At 40.1% G+C, this 22,162-nt stretch overlaps 1 long non-coding RNA gene across 2 annotated transcripts in view; it reads left to right on the top strand.

Moving 5' to 3' along the window:
• Nucleotides 1-22,162, top strand: part of LOC309633436 — a 360,009-nt gene that overhangs the window by 294,911 nt on the left and 42,936 nt on the right. The gene's annotated exons all lie outside the window — the stretch shown is intronic.

The raw sequence follows: 22,162 nt of genomic DNA, 5'->3' as shown, positions 1-22,162 counted from the left end.
AAAAAAATTCCAGGATGGTTGGTTTGGGATGATTTCTGTTCACTTTCTTTACAAGAGGAGCACTGTTACTTTATAGTGTTGTTTTGTGAGAGGCGAGGGCTTGCCAAGCAATATTCTCCGAGAGGGGAGTTATGAACACAATTTAAAGAGCACCAAAGAGGGAGGAGATGTGGGGATATATGTATATGTGTAGCTGATTCACTCTGTTACACAGCAGAAACTAACACACCATTGTAAAGCAATTATGCTCCAATAAAGATGGTAAAAAATAAACTAAAGAGCACCAAAAATGCAAAGTAATCCTCAGTCACCATATATTTCAGTATCCTGATGCTCAGAGCTTTCTTGTATATGTTCTTAAAATGGAAAATATTAAGGGGTGGTCTTTGAGCAAAAGTAGGAGCATTTCCTCCTATAAACTTTTTGTAACTTTTCATAATTGTCACATCAGAATAACAGAGCCATCCTTAAAATTCAGGTGGCCTTATAGGAGGACTTGCTGGAAGCTGTATTATTTAATTTTTCTTCTTTTACTATCTCTAGAGAAACAGTGCCATGTGTGCATAAAAGCACGGGGCGTATTTTGCCAGCATCTCTCTGTGGGATTCCATGTTGCTTTTTGAAATCTTTGTTTACATTTGGAGTGTAGTTAAATGATTGAAACCAGAAATTGCAATGGCTACTTCCTGTTTGAAAAGACCAGACACTTGGAAACAGAAGGCTTTGGGCTCTTGCCCTGATTTTCCCACTGCCAGCTCTTAGCTGCTGGACACAAGTCCTCATCTCTCTAAGTGATGTGTGCCCCTATTTACCAGGGGCATGATACTACCCACCTCACTAAACTGTGAAAATTAGCTGATTAATAATTATGGAAGAGCTTCAAAAAAAGCTGAAATAAAATCAAAGCTACCCATTCTGTTATTTATGAATTTTGAATTAGGTGCTCACTGTAAGCTTATGGTTTTTGCACAGGATTCATGGTTTTCGTTAAATCAGTCTGCATACTATTTTCTGTCTCTTCCCTACTCTACTCCTAAATGACACCCATCCTAATCTTTGAACCTGCTTTTTCTTTCCTTTTTTTTTATAAATTTATTTATTTATTTATTTATTTATTTTTGGCTGTGTTGGGTCTTCGTTTCTGTGCGAGGGCTTTCTCTAGTTGCAGCAAGCGGAGACCACTCTTCATCGCGGTGCGCGGGCCTCTCACTGTCGCGGCCTCTCTCGTTGCGGAGCACAGGCTCCAGACGCGCAGGCTCAGTAGTTGTGGCTCACGGGCCCAGTTGCTCCGCGGCATGTGGGATCCTCCCAGACCAGGGCTCGAACCCGTGTCCCCTGCATTGGCAGGCAGACTCTCAACCACTGCGCCACCAGGGAAGCCCCCTGCTTTTTCTTTTATTAGGTGTGCTGTCTCTGAACCTCCCTCTCTACACAAACCCCACTTACCCTCTGAATCCTAGTTTAAGTACCAAATTTCCATGAGAGCCTGGGATTCAGCCTGAGGGTAGAGAAGAATTTACCCCAGTCTAAAACAGTGTTAAACACACGTGTTGCCTATAGTTACCATTGTCTTTGAGTTTTCCAAATGCCATGGCTCCATATGAAATGTTTAAAATTAGAATCCCAATGGTCATGAAAATCTCTGGAAGTTTATGGGTTTTACTTGCCATTGAGCCTCTGTAAAATAGTATTATCGTTCTTGTTCCTGAAAGGGCCAAACACTGACGTTCTTCAAAATACTACCTAATCTTTAACATGGGATGCCATTTAAGGAATTGTACACAAATCCCTTCCTTTTTCTTTTCTTTTTTTTTAAATTTTTATTTATTTATGGCTGTGTTGCGTCTTCGTTTCTGTGCGAGGGCTTTCTCTAGTTGCGGCGAGCGGGGGCCACTCTTCATCGCGGTGCGCGGGCCTCTCACTATCGCGGCCTCTCTTGTTGCGGAGCACAGGCTCCAGACGCGCAGGCTCAGTAATTGTGGCTCACGGGCCTAGTCGCTCCGCGGCATGTGGGATCTTCCCAGACCAGGGCGCGAACTCGCGTCCGCTGCATCGGCAGGCAGACTCTCAACCACTGTGCCACCAGGGAAGCCCAAATCCCTTCCTTTTGAAGAAAATTTTGTTATGAACATCCCACCAATATAATTTCCAATTAACATTTAATAATAGTTTTTAGTCCATTGCTCAAAAATGGGCATCCATCCTCAAGATGAGAGCATGTCTCCAAGGGACAACTAAAATACAACCCCCATTTTGCAGCAGTTTCGTAAAAGGTTGCTACCAGGGATTGTCTCTGGCTAGAACTCTACTAGGGTTGGTGTGAGAACTGTGGCATCACCCTCAAAGCCAGCACTCTCCACAAGAGCGCAGCCAGTGCAGAACTGGCTCTCTGGGCTTGATCAATGCATATACAAGGTGACTTGTAGTAGTTTATAGATTTCTTTTTGTCCGATGGCTGGGGGCAAGATTCCAAGTAGAGAAGAAAGGAGCCACTCACTTCTCCATTTCCCTGACCACTGTGGAGACAACACTGTGTTGATTTTGGCCTGAAGAAACCAAAGTCTAACCTTCTTATTCCAGACTGAAGTCTGGAGAGGGGACATGACCTGGCTAAGGCCTGACCATTTATTAAAGTGACAAAATCAGGACTAAAGTCTGTAATTTTCTGACATCAGGTCAGAGTCAGATATATGAAATTTATTGTTGTTTTCCTAAAATTTAATACGAATTATAATTGTTCAAAAATTTCCAGAGGCTCCTCTTTTCTCATTATCACATTCCTGCCACCCACAAAATCCCTGCTAACTTCTTATTGAATACCATCACAACCTTACCACCCTACCTTCAAATCACAACTTCCCCAAAATTTCTAATTATGTCCAAGCCTCTGTGCTTTTGATTTTGTTCTTCCCTTGTCCTGAATAACTCTATGTGTCAAAATCTTTTAATGATTAGCTCAGACACCACACCTAGTTTCTCATAGCTGCTTTAGTTCATTGGATTACTATCGTTAATGAGTAGTTTATATTTTTTACTTTAGGCAGTAATCATATCTTTACTTTTCCCTCCCCCTAAAATGTGATCCCCAGAATCTGAGAACTGTGCTTTCTTCCTCTTGATAACTTCTATAGTCACTGACACCAATAAGCATTCTATAAATGTGTGTTGACTGCCATTGGCCAAAGTCAAAGACAAACTAATAAAAAATAGCACCTAGATCTTCTGAGCTCCAGTTCTGGTCTTTTTCCATTTTAGCTTGAAACTTGGCTTTGACTTCCAATTTTGACCTTGAGTGAGGACCTCCCTCCTGTCCCTGGCTTCACACTGGATGCTCCAAGCCAGAGATGCATGGCTTGACTCAGAGTAAAGAATGAAATCATCTTCACTTGTCCTGGGACCTTGGGAGGTCTCACATCCGGCAGTCCCAACCGCAAAGTCCAAACCCTCCATCTGGGAATCCATCTGGCATTTTGACATCCATAAATGTCTTTGTCAGCCCAAACTGCTGCACATCACACCAAGCTGCCCCTCTAAACCCACCCATCGAGTTCTCCGAATACTCATGTAGTAATAATTGTCTCACTCATTGCCTATCAACATCAGAGATTTAATCACGGCCAGCTGGCAGGAACATGCAGTAAAAGACTCAAGGGCAGTAAGATGCAAGGCAGAAAGACACAAAGGCCTGCACCCACATCCAGCCCCTATGATTCAAATACTTAGGCATCTGAAACTCTAACCAGTTTCATCCTTCCCTTTGGAGGTGTAGTGGGCTATTCACATATCACTTGCAGTTTGAAATTAAAATTTCTGCCATTTCTAATGGGAATGCCATTCGACTTGCCTGAGAGAAATGGGAAATAGTCCTATAGTTTGAGCTTCCTGGACATTGGTGGCCTCTTAAAGACAAGTTTGAAAAGATTTATATGGTGCCCTTAGAATCCTTTATCTATACTGGGCCCCTTGGCAAACCTGGAGGAATCTTTTTCACTATGTACTATGTGGTTGCCCAGAATGACTTCCTGAGAATACTGCTTCCGTGGAATGTTAATAGGTATATTAAAGAGAATGGTGATGCTGCTAAATAAATGTTGGAAGCACCGGGTTAAACACAATCTAATATTCTTCAACCACTTTTTAATTGAAGAAAATCTTTATTATGATAATATACTTTGTAATTGCCCCAGAGGACAGACTATGTGGCTTAGTTGAAAACACTTTTTTTACACTGTGACTCTGGTAGAACTAATGGTAACTGGAATATATTTAAAGAACAAACTAAAACAAACAAAACAAACAAAAAACTCTGATCTAGTCCTGCTATTCTTTTCTTCTTCTCACACCAACCTTATGTAGTTACTTCTCTCTTTGACATTCTCTTTTCTGTTTGACTTCCATTTAATTTCTTTATTTTATTAGTTGGTTTATAAGAAACCACCTGCCAGTTTCTTCCTTAAAAAAATTCCATTTTTAATATTGCCTCCATGTGCAGTTCTGAAGTAGAAAGAGCATGGCCTTGAATTCAAGCAAATATGAATTCAAGTCTTTGCTCTGAGTCTCACTGACTGTGACCTAGAACAAATTTCTTTACTTCTAGTGGCTTCAGCTTATTCTCTGTTAAATGAGGAAGAAAATATCCAGCTCTCAGGATTATTGCAAGACTGAAAAAAAAAAGTATTTATGAAGCACAACAGATCCTCATTATAAATATATGTGAAGCATTATCTATGTTATCGCTCTTGGTGTTGTGTTGATAGCAGGGTTTGCAATAGAAATAGAGGAACTAAAATGCCTTTGAAACATCATAACATATAAATGTAATATGACTTATCAGTGTTATTTTAAGTCGCAAGGCACAGTCTAAGCTTTTATACTCTCCCTCTGACCCCTAAAATTTATTCTAATTGTCATTGTTCCTTTAATGCCATTTAGGGGATGCACGGATATTGAACCCCTCAATTCTTGGGATGGCCAGAGCCCTTGGACTGGTCACTTCTGTCCTCAAAGCAGCTTCTTCAGTTAACCCCTTGTTTTGTATAAATATGATTATTATTAACTCAGGGCACCATGATGTAAAACCATATGGAGAAACACACTGGTTAATGTCATGATGTCAAAAACACGGTCATGATGGTACAACTAGCTCTTGTCAGGTGATCAGTTTAAATACTTTATTCAAATCAACCACGGTTCAAGCTGTGACTGAGAGACTGCTTGTTTGGGGATGTGGCTTAAACATCATGTGTCATTAGAGAATGAGATCAGAAGACCTGTAAAGATCCTTTAGCTATTGAGATGATTTAGATTTTATCAATTGCTCCCAAATTCCAGCTAACTGCTTAACCCTGAACTTTGCAGTCTCTTGTTTTCCTGCCTGATAACTCAGAAATAAAGGCTAGAGCCTCTTCCACTAGCGTCAGTTTGCTACTCAGAGGGTGATCAAAGTCTAACAGGCAAAGTAGGAAGAAAGTTAAAATTTCACAAGGACAGGGGAGACCTTCAAGATGGCAGAAGAGTAAGATGTGGAGATCACCTTCCTCCCCACAAATACATCAGAAATACACCTACGTGTGGAACAACTCCTACAGAACACCTACTGAATGCTGGTAGAAGACCTCAGCCCTCCCAAAAGGCAAGATACTCCCCACGTACCTGGGTAGGGCAAAAGAAAAAAGAAAACACAGAGAAAAAAGAATAGGGATGGGACCGGCACCTCAGGGAGGGAGCTGTGAAGGAGGAAAGGTCTCCACACACTAGGAAGCCCCTTCGCGGGCGGAGACTGCGGGTGGCAGAGGGGGGAGCTTCGGAGCCACGGAGGAGAGCGCAGCCACAGGGGTGCGGAGGGCAAAGCGGAGAGATTCCCGCACAGAGGATCGGTGCCGACCGGCACTCACCAGCCCGAGAGGCTTGTCTGCTCCCCCACCGGGGCGGGCGGGGGCTGGGAGCTGAGGCTTGGGCTTCAGTCAGATCGCAGGGAGAGGACTGGGGTTGGCAGCGTGAACACAGCCTAAAGGGATTAGTGCACCACAGCTAGACGGGAGGGAGTCCGGGAAAAGGTCTGGACCTGCCGAAGAGGCAAGAGACTTTCTTCCCTCTTTGTTTCCTGGTGCACGAGGAGAGGGGATTCAGAGCGCCGCCTAAATGAGCTCCAGAGACGGGCACGAGCCGCGGCTATCAGCGTGGACCCCAGAGGTGGGCATGAGACGCTAACGCTGCTGCTGCCACCAAGAAGCCTGTGTGCGAGCACAGGTCACTATCCACACCTGCCCTCCTGGGAGCTGGTGCAGCCTGCTGCTGCCAGCGTCCCGTGATCCAGGGACAACTTCCCCGGGAGAACGCATGGCGCGCCTCAGGCTGCTGCAACGTCATGCTGGCTTCTGCCACCACAGGCTCGCCCCACATCCATACCCCTCCCTCCTCCCCGGCCTGAGTGAGCCAGAGCCCCCGAAGCAGCTGCTCCTTTAACCCCGTCCTGTCTGAGTGAAGAACAGATGCCCTCAGGCGACCTACACGCAGAGGCGGGTCCAAATCCAAAGCTGAACCCCGGGAGCTGTGACAAAGAAGAGAAACAAACAAGAGAAAGGGAAATCTCACCCAGCAGCCTCAGAAGCAGCGGATTAAATCTCCACAAACAACGTGATGTACCTGCATCTCTGGATAACTGAATAGACAATGAATCACACCAAAATTGAGGCAGTGGACTTTGGGAGCAACGATATATATATTTTTCCTTTTCCTCTTTTTGTGAGTGTGTATATGTATGCTTCTTTGTGTGATTTTGTCTGTATAGCTTTGCTTTTACCATTTGTCCTAGGGTTCTGTCTGCCCGTTGTTTTGGTTTTGGTTTTTAATATTGTTTTTAGTGCTTGCTATCATTGGTAGATTTGTTTTTTGGTTTGGTTGCTCTCTTCTTTCCTTCTTTTCTTTTTTTATTACTTTTAAACTTTTTTATTATTAAGAATTATTTTTTATTTTAATAACTTTATTTTCTTTCTTTCCTTCATTTTTTCTCCCTTTTCTTCTGAGCCATGTGGCTGAAAGGGTCTTGGTGCTCCAGTCGGGTGTCAGGTCTGTGCCTCTGAGGTGGGAGAGCCGAGTTCAGGACATTGGTCCACCAGAGACCTCCCGGCTCCATGTAATATCAAATGGTGAAAGCGCTCCCAGAGATCTCCATCTCAACACTAAGACCCAGCTCCACTCAATGACCAACAAGCTACAGTGCTGGACACCCTATGCCAAACAACTAGCAAGACAGGAACACAACCCCACCCATTACCACAGAAGCTACCTAAAATCATAATAAGGTCACAGACACCCCAAAACACACCACCGGACACAGTCCTGCTCAGTAGAAAGACAAGATACAGCCTCATCCTCCAGAACAGAGGCACTAGTCTCCTCCACCAGGAAGCCTACACAACCCACTGAACCAACGTTAGCCACTGGGCGCAGACACCAAAAACAACAGGAACTAAGAACCTGCAGCCTGTGAAAAAGAGACCCCAAACACAGTAAGTTAAGCAAAATGAGAAGGCAGAGAAACACACAGCAGATGAAGGAGCAAGGTTAAAACCCACAGGAGCAAACAAATGAAGAGGAAATAGACAGTCTACCTGAAAAAGAATTCAGAGTAATAATAGTAACGATGATCCAAAATCTTGGAAACAGAATGGAGAAAATACAAGAAACATTTAACAAGGACCTAGAAGAACTAAAGAGCAAACAAACAATGATGAACAACAAAATACATGAAATTAAAAATTCTCTAGAAGGAATCAGTAGCTGAATAACTGAGGCAGAAGAATGGATAAGTGACCTGGAAGTTAAAATAGTGGAAATAACTACTGCACACCAGAATAAAGAAAAAAGAATGAAAAGACTTGAGGACAGTCTCAGAGACCTCTGGGACAACATTAAATGCATCAACATTTGAATTATAGGGGGCCCAGAAGAAGAAGAGAAAAAGAAAGGGATTGGGGAAACATTTGAAGAGATTGTAGTTGAAAACTTCCCTAATATGGGAAAGGAAATAGTCAATCAAGTCCATACAGGATAAATCCAAGGAGAAACATGCCAAGACACATATTAATCAAAGTATCAAAAATTAAGTACAAAGAAAAAATATTAAAAGCAGCAAGGGAAAAACAACAAATAACATACAAGGGAATCCCCATAAGTTTAACAGTTGATCTTTCAGCAGAAACTTGGCAAGCCAGAAGGAAGTGGCAGGACATATTTAAAGAGATGAAAGGGAAAAATCTACAACCAACATTACTCTACCCAGCAAGGATCTCATTCAGATTCGATGGAGAAATTAAAACATTTACAGACAAGGAAAAGCTAAGAAAATTCAGCACCACAAAAATAAACTTTACAACAAATGCTACAGGAACCTCTCTAGGCAGGAAACACAAGAGAAGGAAAAGACCTACAACAACAAACCCCAAACAATTAACAAAATGGTAATAGGAACATACCTATCGATAATTACCTTAAATGTAAATGGATTAAATGCTCCAACTAAAAGACATAGACTGGCTGAATGGATACAAAAACAAGACCCATAAATATGCTGTCTACAGGAGACCCACTTCAGACCTAGGGACACATACGGACTGAAAGTGGGGATGGAAAAAGATATTCCATGCAAATGGATATCAAAAGAAAGCTGAAGTTACAATTCTCATATCAGACAAAATAGATTTTAAAATAACGACTATTACAAGAGACAAAGAAGGACACTACATAATGATCAAGAGATCAATGCAAGAAGAAGATATAACAATTGTAAATATTTATGCACCCAACATAGGAGCACCTCAATACATAAGGCAAATGCTAACAGCCATAAAAGGGGAAATCAACAGTAACACAATCATAGTAGGGGACTTTAACACCCCACTTTCACCAGTGGACAGATCATCCAAAAATGAAAATAAATAAGGAAACACATTGAACAAGATGGACTTAATTGATATTTATACGACATAGACATACCATCTAAAAACAAGAGAATACACTTTCTTCTCAAGTGCTCATGGAACATTCTCCAGGGTAGATCATATCTTGGGTCACAAATCAAGCCCTGGTAAATTTAAGAAAATTGAAATCGTATCAAGTATCTTTTCCGACCACAAGGCTATGAGACTAGATATCAATTACAGAAAAAAATATGTACAAAATACAAATACATGGTGGTTAAACAATACACTACTTAATAACCAAGAGATCACTGAGGAAATCAAAAAATATCTAGAAACAAATGACAGTCAAAACATGGCGACCCAAAACCTATGGGATAGAGCAAAAGCAGTTCTAAGAGGGAGGTTTATAGCAATACAATCCTACCTCAAGAAACAAGAAACATCTCAAATAAACAACCTAACCTTACACCTAAAGCCATTAGAGAAAGAACAAAAAACCCCCAAAGTTAGCAGAAGGAAAGAAATCATAAAGATCAGATCAGAAATAAATGAAAAAGAAATGAAGGAAACAATAGCAAAGATCAGTAAAACTAAAAGCTGGTTCTTCGAGAAGATAAACAAAATTGATAAACCATTAGCCTGACTCATCAAGAAAAAAAGGGAGAAGACTCAAACCAACAGAATTAGAAATGAAAAAGGAGAAGTAACAACTGACACTGCAGAAATACAAAGGATCGTGAGCGATTACTACAAGCAACTCTATGCCAATAAAATGGACAACCTGGAAGAAAGAGACCAATTCTTAGAAAAGCCTTCTGAGACTGAACCAGGAAGAAATAGAAAATATATAAACAGACCAATCACAAGCACTGAAATTGAGACTGTGATTAAAAATCTTCCAACAAACAAAAGCCCATGACTTGATGGCTTCCTAGGTGAATTCTATCAAACATTTAGAGAAGAGCTAACACCTATCCTTCTCAAACTCTTCCAAAATACAGCAGAGGGAGGAACACTCCCAAGCTCATTCTATGAGACCACCATCACCCTGATACCAAAATCAGACAAAGATGTCACAAAGAAAGAAAACTACAGGCCAATATCACTGATGAACAAAGATGCAAAAATCCTCAGCAAAATACTAGCAAACAGAATCCAACAGCACATTAAAAGGCTCATACACCATGTTCAAGTGGGGTTTATCCCAGGAATGCAAGGATTCTTCAATATACACAAATCAATCAATGTGATACACCATATTAACAAATTGAATGATAAAAACCACATAATCATCTCAATAGATGTAGAAAAAGCTTTCAACAAAATTCAACACCCATTTATGATAAAAACCATCCAGGAAGTAGGCATAGAGGGAACTTACCTCAAAATAATAAAGGCCGTGTATGACAAACCCACAGCCAACATCGTTCTCAATGGTGAAAACTGAAACCATTTTCGCTAAGATCAGGAACAAGACAAGGTTGCCCACTCTCACTGCTATTATTCAACATAGTTTTGGAAGTTTTAGCCACAGCAATCAGAGAAGAAAAAGAAATAAAAGGAGTCCAAAAGGGAAAAGAAGAAGTAAAGCTGTCACTGTTTGCAGATGACATGATACTATACATAGAGAATCCTAAAGATGCTACCAGAAAACTAGCATGAATCAATGAATTTGGTAAAGTAGCAGGATGCAAAATTAATGCACAGAAATCTCTTGCATTCCTATACATTAATGATGAAAAATCTGAAAGGGAAATTAAGGAAACACTCCCATTTACCATTGCAACAAAAAGAATAAAATACCTAGGAATAAACCTACCTAAGGAGACAAAAGACCTCTATGCAGAAAACTATAAGACACTGATGAAAGAAATTAAAGATGATACAAACAGATGGAGAGATATGCCACGTTCTTGGATTGGAAGAATCAACATTGTGAAAATGACTATATTACCCAAAACAATCTACAGATTTAACGCAATCCTTCCCTATCAAACTACCAATGACATTGTTCACAGAACTAGAACAAAAAATTTCACAATTTGTATGGAAACACAAAAGACCCCGAATAGCCAGAGCAATCTTGAGAAAGAAAAACTGAGCTGGCAGCATCAGGCTCCCTGACTTCAGACTATACTACAAAGCTACAGTAATCAAGACAGTATGGTACTGGAACAAAATCAGAAATATAGATCAATCAACGTGAGAGAGTGGCATGGACTTATATATACTACCAAATGTAAAATAGATAGCTAGTGGGAAGCAGCTGCATAGCACAGGGAGATCAGCTCGGTGCTTTGTGACCACCTTGAGGTTTGGGATAGGGAAGGTGGGAGGGAGACACATGAGGGAGGAGATATGGGGATATATGTATATGTATAGCTGATTCACTTTGTTATACAGCAGAAACTAACACACCATTATAAAGCAATTATACTCCAATAAAGATTTTTTTTTAAAAATTTCACAAGGACAAGAAAATGGCTGGGGGACTCTGGTTCATGCAACTTGGTTTATGTCAAGGGTTTTTGAGCCAGAAGGGTTTGAATTCAAATCCCAACTCTAGATCTATCTCAGAGCACTATTTATCCATTCACTAAATTGAAACAGCTAAATGAGCAACTCTGATGATAAATTCAGGAAAACATTTTACAAATGGTAAAGTGCTCTGAACATGTGAATTTTTATATTCTACCGGTCTGGATCCGGAGGATTGGTTTGGGCAAATGGAGATGGAGCCAAAAAGGCAGCATTTTCAGACCAGGCCTTCCTTCTGGCCCCCTGCCTTTCCCATTTTCAAATTCTCACATAGGGGCTCAGACTGAGGGGAGCACGCCCTAGAGACTGGTGGTTTCCATTAGAATACAAGCTCCACGTTCCTCGGCGATGGGGTTCCCCGCCTCTGCACATGTTAGCCCAGACTCTACAAACCCCCAGCTCCACTCCTCCAAATTGTTATCAGTCCCCACGGGATGGCTTCTTGCAAAGTATTGTTTTGTCTGTCCTCTTGTTGCTATAGCAATCCAAGAAAGATTTGTTTCCAATTCTCTAAAATGGAGACATCTGCGTGCAATTTTGAAAATCCTTGTCAGGGTCCTTATTTACTGTTTTGATCAGCTCTGTTTGACATGTGGAGTCCCCAGAGAAGTTCAAAGGGAACAGACCCCTCTAGGCAAACAAGTGCTTCCCATAAGGGCAGGCTGCCTGTGGATTCCTGTCCCCTGTCGAATGAGAAAGCACATGGCAAAGCCACAAATTCTCAGACACTGATTCTATCCCCCTCGCCCCAGCCTGTGAGGGAGAGTAGTCATATCAAAAGGCTCAGTTTCAGAACCCCTAGAAGTTCACTTCCATGAAGGGGGTTGTCTCCTACATTTCCACGTAAGCCCACGTGAATCCTAAAAATTCTGCCCCTTACACATGCCCCATTTGAGAGGTGATGGGAGTTAACCCTGTTTAGTATTGGACAGCAGGAATCCTGGGTTTTGCTCCTATTCTAATTAACCATGTGACCTTCGGTGTCTGAATCACATCTGGCTTCAGTTCTCTCATGTGTAAAATAAGTTGATTGGATGTCCATGGCCTCTTTCAAGTCTAAAATGATTCTATGCATGAAGATTAACCAGGAGAGAGGTTCCCACACACCTGTTAACCCCTGGCAGAAATTTACCATTTTAATCATTGGACTATTTCTGGGATAATATTAAAAAGGACTCTTTTTCAGCTCCACAATGGAGTGGAAGATTCATCTAGATCTTAAAGTCAAGATGTAGGTTCAAGCCCTAGTATGCCACTCTTAGGGAGTATGAGCCAGGGAAATTTATGTAAGGCCCCTAGGAAATTGGCAGCAACTTTATAGATAAGTCATGAGAAGTAGGTAAAGTAATGAATGCAAAGTATAAAGCACGGTGCATGGAACAAAGCAACATGTATGTAAATTCCCATCCCTCTCCTTTTTGCAGTCTATCAACTTTCTTCCCTCAAGCTTTCCCAAATCCAAGCATAAACAGACATTTAAAGTCCTTAATACGCATCTGTATACGTATGCTTACACACCTATGTACAGCTGAGAAGTCACCCAAACCATACGCTGAGCATGAATTCTTGCTTAATTAGGATTAAAACTTTTGAGAAACAATTTTTAAAATGAAATTTAACCCTCTTTTTTTTGGCAGGGGGGGAAGAGCTTATAAAATATACTCAGTTCTTTCTTGAGTACCTGAGCATTCCAAACCTATTTTTCCCTTGGATTTTCAAAGACAGCATTTATGTTATTTTTAATATATGTAGTATATTGATGCTTCCATCAGTGCAGGGCACCTGTGTGCTCCTACGCCAATGAGCTCTGTGAGACGCTTTTCTGCATCCCTCACACCTTGCCCTGCTGTGAGGCTGAGAACTGTTATGCCTTCCACTTCTGTCAAATTCCTTTCCCCCAACAACTCTTCCCCCTATTTCAATTTGATGCTTCTCATTTGTGGCAGGCCAAGTTGGTGGAATTTTTGTTAAAATAACAGTGCATAGGCTCTGGCACTATGAAAGTTTGGGGCCTTTAGTTTAGTTTATAAATAACATCTGTTTGAATGGCTCTGAAGTCTTCTGTTTCTTTTCTCCTTAGCCGTGTTCCAGATTTATGAAATTATTAGAAAACTGAGTCTGGATGGGTACGTTTCCGCCATAGTTATGACTTAAAGCCCATGACTTTTTTTTTTTTTTTTTTAAGCCCATGACTTTTAAGGATTACTGAGTTAGTTTCCTAAGGCTGCTGTAACAAATGAGTATCAACTAAGTAGCTTAAAACAACACAAATTTATCATCTCATAGTTCCAGAACTTAGAAGTTTAAAATGGGTTTCACTGGGCTAAAATCAAGATGCCAGCAGGACTGTGTTCCTTCAAGGGGCTCTAGAGGAGAAGCTGTCTCTTCGCATTTTCTAGCTTCTAGAGGCTGCCTGCATTCCTTGGCTTTAGAGCCTCTTCCTCTATATTCAAACCCAGCAACAGTCTGCATATCCAAATTTCAGTCTCTCTCTCTCATCTCAGTTTCCACCTTCACATCTTATTCTATGACTGTAAAACTTCTGCCTCCTTCTTAGAATGACCCTGTGATTACATTGGGCCTAGTAGGATAATCCAGGATAACCTTCCCATTTTAATACTTAATTGCATCTGCATAGTCCCTTTTGCCATGTGAGATACCATATTCACAGATTTCAAGAATTAGGACTTGGACACCTTTAGGAAGCCTTTATACTCCCTACCATGGTTGCCAATATAGGATTGCCCTAAGCCATCTCCATTCCACGGTGCTCCCTCTTCCCCAACAAACCAATTTGGCGGCCTGGAGACTGGCCTTTGAGATATTTCTCTAACTAGACTAGCATTTCTACTGGGCCAACCAAGAAGACACTTCTGCTGCCTCTCCAGCCATAACAGTATGGGTGCCTCACCTCCTTAGACCCAGGTTCCCAAAATGAATCTTCTCCGTCTAGTTTTTGTTAAAAACCAAGCAGGTTTTCCCATTGGGATCCATTCCAAGCCAATGTACATATGGTGTTGCATCTGGAAAAGTGACAAATGTCAGCAAAGGCAGTGGGAGAAATATGGTGCCTAGCTCTTGCCTGGTACAGACTGAGCAGACAAAAATATTAATTTTTTCCACACTAGAAAAACTGGACAAACACCCCAGAATTGGAGGCTTCTTTGCTCCTGATGACTGATCCAATAAGATACCTCTGAAGGGGAGAATAATGTAACAGGTAATATTTATTGGGTTCTTACTTTTGGCCAGACACTGTGCTAAGTGTGGATATGTCTTATCCCAATCACTTCTCATTTCCACCCATATGAAGTTTGTACTATTATTAGTCCCTTTTTATATATAATGAAACAAAGGCTTAAATAAAGGAGTTGACCAAGTTTGAGCAACTAACAAGATTCATTTCTAAGATCCCCCACTATCTCCTAATCTTCTGAACGGTTGTCTTCTCCACGGTTTTGTCCATATACCGCATTTAATGCTCACTTCTTAGGTGATGGTACCCAGTGCAATAGCTTTAAAAACTATTTATAGACAAAGTATCCTTAAAGTTAAATCTCCAGTCTGGATCTCTCTAAGGAACTCCAGACTCATATATCCACCCATTCATCACTTCCATTTCAAGGTCCATTAGACATCTCCAACTTGTGTCTAAAACCAAATTCCATTTCCCACTCTCCCAATATGCTTCCAACACCTCCAGTGATTTTCAAGTTAGAAAATGTCACCATCCTGCGGTGGTTACCTTTTACACCCTTACATACTATCTGTCAGCAAATCCTAGCCTCTCTACTTTCATAAAATATACAGAAGCAAAGCACATTTCACCATTTGAGTCTAAACTGAGATGTCCAGTAGAAATATAATGTGAGTCTCACATGTGATTTTAAATTTTAAAAAGTAAAAAGAAACAGTTGAATAACATATTTAATAACATTTTATGGAATTATTTGAGGAAGATAGCATTTCAGGATGTGATTAATACAAAATAAATATTAGTGAGGTATTTTACAGTCTTTATTTCCTACTAAGCCTTTAAAAAAAATTTTTTTAACATCTTTATTCGAGTATAATTGCTTTACAATGGTGTGTTAGCTTCTGCTTTATAACAAAGTGAATCAGCTATACATATACATATATCCCCATATCTCCTCCCTCTTGCGTCTCCCTCCCACCCTCCCTATCTCACCCCTCTAGGTGGTCACAAAGCACCAAGCTGATCTCCCTGTGCTATGCAGCTGCTTCCCACTAGCTATCTATTTTACATTTGGTAGTATTTATAAGTCCATGCCACTCTCTCACTTCGTCCCAGCTAACCCTTCCCCATCCCGTGTCCTCAAGTCCGTTCTCTACGCCTGCATCTTTATTCCTGTCCTGCCCCTAGTTTCTTCAGAAATTTTTTTTTTTTTTTAGATTCCATATATATGTGTTAGCATAGAGTATTTGTTTCTCTCTTTCTGACTTACTTCAATTTGTATGACAGACTCTAGGTCCATCCACCTCACTACAAATAACTCAATTTCATTTCTTTTTATGGCAGAGTACTATTCCATTGTATATATGTGCCACATCTTCTTTATCCATTCATCTGTCGATGGACACTTAGGTTGCTTCCATCTCCTGGCTATTTTAAATAGGGCTGCAATGAACATTGTGATACATGACTCTTTCTGAATTACGGTTCACTCAGGGTATATGCCCAGTAGTGGGATTGCTGTGTTGTATGGTATTTATAATTTTAGTTTTTTAAGGAACCTCCATACTGTTCTCCATAGTGGCTTATCAATTTACATTCCCACCAATAGTGCAAGAGGGTTCCCTTTTCTCCACACCCTCTCCACCATTTATTATTTGTAGATTTTTGGATGATGGCCATTCTGACTGGTGTGAGGTGATACCTCATTGTAGTTCTGATTTACATTTCTCTAATGGTTAGTGATGTTGAGCATCCTTTCATGTGTTTGTTGGCAATCTGTATATCTTCTTTGGAGAAATGTCTATTTAGGTCTTTGGCCCATTTTTGGATTCAGTTGTTTTGTTTTTTGATATTGAGCTGCATGAGCTGCTTGTATATTTTGGAGATTAATGCCTTGTCAGTTGCTTCATTTGCAAATTTTTCTCCCATTCTGAGGGTTGTCTTTTCTTCTTGTTTATGGTTTCCTTTGCTGTGCAAAAGCTTTTAAGTTCATTAGGTCCCACATGTTTATTTTTGTTTTTATTTCCATTACGCTAGGAGGTGAGTCCAAAAGGATCTTGCTGTGATTTATGTCATAGAGTGTTCTGCCTATATTTTCCTCTAAGAGTTTTATAGTGTCTGGCCTTACATTTAGGTCATTAATCCATTTGGAGTTTATTTTTGTGTATGGTGTTAGGGAGTGTTCTAATTTCATTCTTTTACATGTAGCTGTCCAGTTTTCCCAGCACCACTTATTGAAGAGGCTGTCTTTTCTCCATCGTATGTTCTTGCCTCCTTTATCAGGAAGAAGGTGACCATATGTACGTGGGTTTATCTCTGGGTTTTCTATCCTGTTCCATTGATGTATATTTCTGATTTTGTGCCAGTACCATACTGTCTTGATTACTGTAGCTTTGTAGTATAGTCTGAAGGCAGGGAGCCTGATGCTGCCAACTCAGTTTTTCTTTCTCAAGATTGCTCTGGCTATTCGGGGTCTTTTGTGTTTCCATATAAATTGTGAATTTTTTTGTTCTAGTTCTGTGAACAATGCCATTGGTAGTTTGATAGGGATTGCATTAAATCTGTAGATTACTTTGGGTAGTATAGTAATTTTCACAATGTTGATTCTTCCAATCCAAGTACATGGCATATCTCTCCATCTGTTTGTATCATCTTTAATTTCTTTCATCAGTGTCTTATAGTTTTCTGCATAGAGGTCTTTTGTCTCCTTAGGTAGGTTTATTCCTAGGTATTTTATTCTTTTTGTTGCAATGGTAAATGGGAGTGTTTCCTTAATTTCTCTTTCAGATTTTTCATCATTAATGTATAGGAATGCAAGAGATTTCTGTGCATTAATTTTGTATCCTGCTACTTTACCAAATTCATTGATTCACGCTAGTAGTTTTCTGGTAGCATCTTTAGGATTCTCTATGTATAGTATCATGTCATCTGCAAACAGTGACAGCTTTACTTCTTCTTTTCCCTTTTGGATTCCTTTTATTTCTTTTTCTTCTCTGATTGCTGTGGCTAAAACTTCCAAAACTATGTTGAATGATAGCAGTGAGAGTGGGCAACCTTGTCTTGTTCCTGATCTTAGTGAAAATGGTTTCACTTTTTCACCATTGAGAACGATGTTGGCTGTGGGTTTGTCATACACGGCCTTTATTATTTTGAGGTAAGTTCCCTCTATGCCTACTTCCTGGATGGTTTTTATCATAAATGGGTGTTGAATTTTGTTGAAAGCTTTTTCTGCATCTATTCAGATGATCATGTGGTTTTTATCATTCAATTTGTTAATAAGGTGAATCACATTGATTGATTTGTGCATATTGAAGAATCCTTGCATTCCTGGGATAAACCCCACTTGAACATGGTATATGATCCTTTTAATGTGCTGTTGGATTCTGTTTGCTAGTATTTTGCTGAGGATTTTTGCATCTTTGTTCATCAGTGATATTGGCCTGTAGTTTTCTTTCTTTGTGACATCTTTGTCTGATTTTGGTATCAGGGTGATGGTGGTCTCATAGAATGAGCTTGGGAGTGTTCCTCCCTCTGCTGTATTTTGGAAGAGTTTGAGAAAGATAGGTGTTAGCTCTTCTCTAAATGTTTGATAGAATTCACCTAGGAAGCCATCAAGTCATGGGCTTTTGTTTGTTGGAAGATTTTTAATCACAGTCTCAATTTCAGTGCTTGTGATTGGTCTGTTTATATTTTCTATTTCTTCCTGGTTCAGTCTTGGAAGGCTGTGTTTTTCTAAGAATTGGTCTCTTTCTTCCAGGTTGTCCATTTTATTGGCATAGAGTTGCTTGTAGTAATCGCTCACGATCCTTTGTATTTCTGCAGTGTCAGTTGTTACTTCTCCTTTTTCATTTCTAATTCTGTTGGTTTGAGTCTTCTCCCTTTTTTTCTTGATGAGTCTGGCTAATGGCTTATGAATTTTGTTTATCTTCTCGAAGAACCAGCTTTTAGTTTTATTGATCTTTGCTATTGTTTCCTTCATTTCTTTTTCATTTATTTCTGATCTGATCTTTATGATTTCTTTCCTTCTGCTAGCTTTGGGGTTTTTTTTGTTCTTTCTCTAATGGCTTTAGGTGTAAGGTTAGGTTGTTTATTTGAGATGTTTCTTGTTTCTTGAGGTAGGCTTGTATTGCTATAAACCTCCCTCTTAGAACTGCTTTTGCTGTATCCCATAGGTTTTGGGTCACCGTGTTTTTTTGTTTGTTTGTTTGTTTTTTTTAAGAAATTCATGTTCTTTTTATTTATTTATTTATTTATGACTGTATTGGGTCTTCGTTTCTGTGCGAGGGCTTTCTCTAGTTGTGGCAAGTGGGGACCACTCTTCATCATGGTGCGCGGGCCTCTCACCATCACGGCCTCTCTTGTTGTGGAGCACAGGCTCCAGACGCACAGGCTCAGTAATTGTGGCTCACGGGCCCAGTTGCTCCGTGGCATGTGGGATCTTCCCAGACCAGGGCTCGAACCTGTGTCCCCTGCATTGGCAGGCAGATTCTCAACCACTGCGCCACCAGGAAAGCCCCGGTCACCGTGTTTTGACTGTCATTTGTTTCTAGATATTTTTTGATTTCCTCAGTGATCTCTTGGTTATTAAGTAGTGTATTGTTTAGCCTCCATGTGTTTGTATTTTGTACAGATTTTTTTCTGTAATTGATATCTAGTCTCATAGCCTTGTGGTCGGAAAAGATACTTGATACGATTTCAATTTTCTTAAATTTACCAAGGCTTGATTTGTGGCCCAAGATATGATCTACCCTGGAGAATGTTCCATGAGCACTTGAGAAGAAAGTGTATTCTCTTGTTTTTAGATGGTATGTCTATGTCGTATAAATATCAATTAAGTCCATCTTGTTCAATGTATCATTTAAAGCTTGTGTTTCCTTATTTATTTTCATTTTTGGATGATCTGTCCATTGGTGAAAGTGGGGTGTTAAAGTCCCCTACTATGATTGTGTTACTGTCGATTTCCCCTTTTATGGCTGTTAGCATTTGCCTTATGTATTGAGGTGCTCCTATGTTGGGTGCATAAATATTTACAATTGTTATATCTTCTTCTTGGATTGATCCCTTGATCATTATGTAGTGTCCTTCTTTGTCTCTTTTAACAGTCGTTATTTTAAAGTCTATTTTGTCTGATGTAAGAATTGCTACTCCATTTTGATTTCCATTTGCATGGAATATCTTTTTCCATCCCCTCACTTTCAGTCTGTGTGTGCCCCTAGGTCTGAATTGGGTCTCTTGTAGTCAGCATATATATGGGTCTTGTTTTTGTATCCATTCAGCCAGTCTATGTCTTTTTGTTGGAGCATTTAATCCATTATATTTAAGGTAATTATTGATAAGTATGTTCCTATTACCATTTTCTTAATTGTTTGGGGTTTGTTATTGTAGGTCTTTTCCTTCTCTTATGTTTCCTGCCTAGATTAGTTCCTTTAGCGTTTGTTGTAAAGCTGGTTTTTTGGTGCTGAATTCTCTTAGCTTTTGCTTGTCTGTAAATGTTTTAATTTCTCCATTGAATCTGAATGAGATCCTTGCTGGGTAATCTTGGTTGTAATTTTTTCCCTTTCATCACTTTAAGTATGTCCTGCCACTCCCTTCTGGCTTGCAGAGTTTCTGTTGAAAGATCAGCTGTTAACCTTATGGGGATTCCCTTGGATATTATTTGTTGTTTTTCCCTGGCTGTTTTTAATATTTTTTCTTTGTATTTAATTTTTGATAGTTTGATTAGTATGTGTCTTGGCGTGTTTCTCCTTGGATTTATCCTGTATGGACTTGATTGACTATTTCCTTTCCCATATTAGGGAAGTTTTCAACTATAATCTCTTCAAATATTTTCTCAGTCCCTTTTTTTTCTCTCCTTCTTCTCGGACCCCTATAATTCAAATGTTGGTGAGTTTAATGTTGTTCCAGAGGTCTCTTACACTGTCCTCAATTCTTTTCATTCTTTTTTTTTATTCTGCTTTGCAGTAGTTATTTTGACTATTTTATCTTCCAGGTCACTTATCTGTTCTTCTGCCTCAGTTATTCTGCTATTGATTCCCTCTAGGGAATTTTATATTTCTTTTATTGTGTGGTCCATCACTGTTTGTTTGCTCTTTAGTTCTTCTAGGTCCTTGTTAAATGTTTCTTACATTTTCTCCATTCTATTTCCAAGATTTTGCATCATCTTTACTATCATTATTCTGAATTCTTTTCCAGGTAGACTGCCTATGTCCTCTTCATTTGTTTGGTCTGGTGGGTTTTTACCTTGCTCCTTATCTGCTTTGTGTTTCTCTGTCTTCTCATTTTGCTTAACTTACTGTTTTGGGGGTCTCCTTCTTTCAGACTGCAGGCTCGTAGTTCCCATTGTTTTTGGTGTCTGCCCCCAGTGGCTAAGGTTGGTTCAGTGGCTTGTGTAGGCTTCCTGGTGGAGGGGACTAGTGCCTGTGTTTTGGTGGATGAGGCTGCATCTTGTCTTTCTGGTGGGCAGGACCACATCCAGTCATGTGTTTTGGGGTGTCTGTGAGCTTATTATGATTTTAGCAACCGTTCTGCTAATGGATGGGTTTGTGTTCCTGTGTTGCTAGTTGTTTGGCATAGGGTGTCCAGCACTGTAGCTTGCTGGTCATTGAGTGGAGCTGGGTCTTAGTGTTGAGATGGAGATCTCTGGGAGAGCTTTTGCCGTTTGATATTACTTGGGGCTGGGAGGTCTCTGGTGGACCAATGTCCTGAACTCAGCTGTCCCACCTTAGAGGCACAGGTCTGACCCCTGGCTGAGCACCAAGACCCTGTCAACCACATGGCTCAGAAGAAAAAGGAGAAGGAAAGAAAAGTAAAAAAAGAAAAAATAAAATAAAATAAAGTTATTAAAAATAAAAAATTTAATAAAAAGAAAGAAAGAAAGAAGAGAGCAACCAATCAAAAAACAAATCCACTGATGATAACAAGAGCTAAAAACTATACTAAAAAAACAAACAAACAAACAACAAGGACAGACAGAACACCAGGACAAGTTGTAAAAGCAAAGCTATACAGACAAAATCACAAAAAGAAGCATTTACATACACACTCACAAAAATAGAAAAAGGAAAAAAAAAATCTATATATAAAAAAAAATGGAGAAAGAGAGCAACCAAATCAATAAACAAATCTACCAATGATAATAAACTCTAAATACTAAACTAAGATAAACATAAAGCCAGGAACAAATTAGATGCAGAAAGCAAACCCCAAGTCTACAGTTGCTCCCAAAGTCTACCACCTCAATTTGGGATGATTGGTTGTCTAGTCTGGTATCCAGAGATGCAGGGTACATCAAGTTGATTGTGGAGCTTTAATCCACTGCTTCTGAGGCTGCTGGGAGAGATTTCGCTTTGTCTTCTTTGTTTGCACAGCTCCCGGGTTTCAGCTTTGGATTTGGACCCGCCTCTGCATGTAGGTCGCCTGAGGGCGTCTGTTCTTCGCTCAGCCAGAACGGGGTTAAAGGAGCAGCTGATTCGGGGGCTCTGGCTCACTCAGGCCGGGGGGAGGG

Source organism: Balaenoptera borealis (assembly GCF_965194805.1).
Source record: "Balaenoptera borealis genome assembly, chromosome: 8".
NCBI lineage: Eukaryota > Metazoa > Chordata > Mammalia > Artiodactyla > Balaenopteridae > Balaenoptera > Balaenoptera borealis.
This window is presented reverse-complemented; position numbering and strand designations above follow the sequence as displayed.